We start from the raw sequence: 2,394 nt of genomic DNA, 5'->3' as shown, positions 1-2,394 counted from the left end.
ACACACACACACACACACACACACACACACACACACACACACACACATCGAACGAACAGACCAACACTAAAGTGCAATTGGATCCTAGGTTTATAGGATCAAAGTATCATTGCTTTTTGCTCTTAAGAGCGGATATCTAGAATACAAATCACACTCTTTGGGACAATTTCTATCGGGGCAAATTGATAGCATTTGAATGAGGCACTTATTTTTTTTAAGCTAAAGAAAATGATTAAGGATTCAAACTAAGCCTTTCCTATAGTAGGTGATCATCTAGTAATGTAGGACCATTCTCAATTTAGAGTTTCATTGATTTTTCTGGATTTTTTACCCCTCCAACTAGGTTTTTCATACTGCAAAACTGCCTCCTCCTCAACCCTCTCCTCTCCCCCCCCCCCTTAAAGATCCAAAATATGACTCCTGGGCAAATTTTCCATGCTTCAGCTAGGCCCAGCAAAGAGTCCTTATGCCACTGGTTTGAATTCAGGTGGTGGAAACTCAAAATGTTTGGAAGGGTGGGGGGAGTGTGAAGGGAACTGTTTTTCTTCAACAGCCTGAAGTTGACATTTGAAATCGCTACATTACTCTGCTGCTTTGTGCGGAAATCACTTTGCTCATCTCAGTATTTTAGAAATGACTGGTGTGGTCTTCTGTAGGAAGTTAGAGAAGCCATGATTCGATCGTTCAGAAGACTCGATAAGATGCATTACTCGGGCCCGTGAAAATACTGCAACGTGTAAGAAAGACTGAACATCGTAGCGAGGGAGCAGGGCGGGCAGGAATCCAGCTGCTCTCCGCTGCCCGGAGCTGCAGGATGGAACTGGAAGGGAGGGGACAGCCTGGAGCAACTGAGGGCCAGCTGGATCTCTGGCAGAGGCCGGGGCCGGGGGTGATAACCCGGGACTGAGGGGAGATGGATGAAGGGCTCCAGAGAACAGCTATGTAGGAAGCCAAAGACAAAGCTTCTCAGCTTCAGATCCCCCCAGTGCCAGAATACGCTTGGGTTAATCACCAAAACCACTCTAGCCCCTGCAATGGACCGAAGGGGTGAGTGCGCTGTGCGGTGGGAGACAGCGGCTACATTTAACCACCTGAACCAGGGTGGTCAAAGACCCAATGACAGGTTCTCTTCAGCTCCCAGGGCTCACCCCCCGTGAGCCTCATTTCCTAAGAGATTCGACACAGGAGGTGGAGAAGTACAAAGCCGCAGGGAATGAGTCCTAGGGGAAGGAAGGAATGAGCTTTGGGATCTTGTTCATTTCCCCCGATGCGGTTCGAAATAAATCTGCTGGGGAAGAAGCAGGAAGGAGCTAGGTCGGTTCTGTCCTCTCCCAGCACAGAGAGCTTTCCTCATCTATAAGCCCAGGTAGAAATTATCCACCACAAGACTGACCACCGAGCTCAATGAGGATAATCAGCCGCAACCACAGCTTGCTTTGCTGCCCGGAATGGAAGGGGACCAGGACCAAGGAAAGAGTCGGGGCCAGGGAGGAAAGCATGGGGAGCCCTTAGTTCTAGATCAGAATAATTCTCAAGCTAGGCAGGGGAAAGGACACATACCCTTGGGAAAACCCAGAGAGATGAGCTCTCGCCCTAAATCAGAGCCCAGACCGGCCCTTGACCTTTCCTAGAAGCCGGTCGGTTGAAGAACATAGGCTTGGAGTTGTAAGGAACTTTGGAGATGATCTAACCAAACCCTTCCTTTATAGAGAAGGAAACTGAGGCCCAGGGAAGAAAAGGAACTTCCCTGAGGTCAAATAGCTAGTAAATGGCAAAGTGGAGAAGGTAGGATTCGAACCCAGGTCCTCAGACCTTTCTTCTTGCGGATCGTTTCTAGGCCCGGGCTCAGGCAGGGTCGACGTGTAAGCCCCGAGCTCCTTTTCTCCCTCCCCAGGCTCTCAGCTTCTCCCTTTCTCTCCAATTCTCCCCCCGCCCCCCCTCCGGGTGAAGAGAGGCAGCCTGCACTGCGGCGCGGGGGGGGGGGGGGGGCAAGGGGGAGAGGGGGAGAGAGGAGGAGAAGAGGGGGTGTGGAGGACTTTCAAAACCGTTAGCTACAGTAGGGTTGTTTTTTTTTTTTCTCCTCCTCCTCCTCCTTGCTACGGTTTCTTTTCTTTTCTCTTCCTGTCCAAATATTTTTAAATTTCCGCGCCTGAAATAACAGCTCCTTTAATTTACTCAGTTTCCTCCGAAGGCTGGGCTCCTTGCTATGTTCATCTCCCCCCACCCCCACCCCATCCCTGCCGCCTGACTCCCGCGGGTCCTGGGGCTGGGAGGGGGGGGGGCAACAGGCGAAGTCTCTGCCCCTGCCCCCGCCCCCCGCCCTTGGCCCCCCTGCGGGGACCTCGCCTGACCCCGGCTCTCTGGGCGCCTTGGGCTAGCGGGAGGAGACAAGGA

Source organism: Petaurus breviceps, unplaced genomic scaffold, assembly GCF_028583685.1.
Source record: "Petaurus breviceps papuanus isolate PSGF00001 unplaced genomic scaffold, PetGlider_PUasm1.0 208, whole genome shotgun sequence".
Classification (NCBI taxonomy): domain Eukaryota; kingdom Metazoa; phylum Chordata; class Mammalia; order Diprotodontia; family Petauridae; genus Petaurus; species Petaurus breviceps.
Note: the sequence above shows the minus strand (reverse complement) of the source record.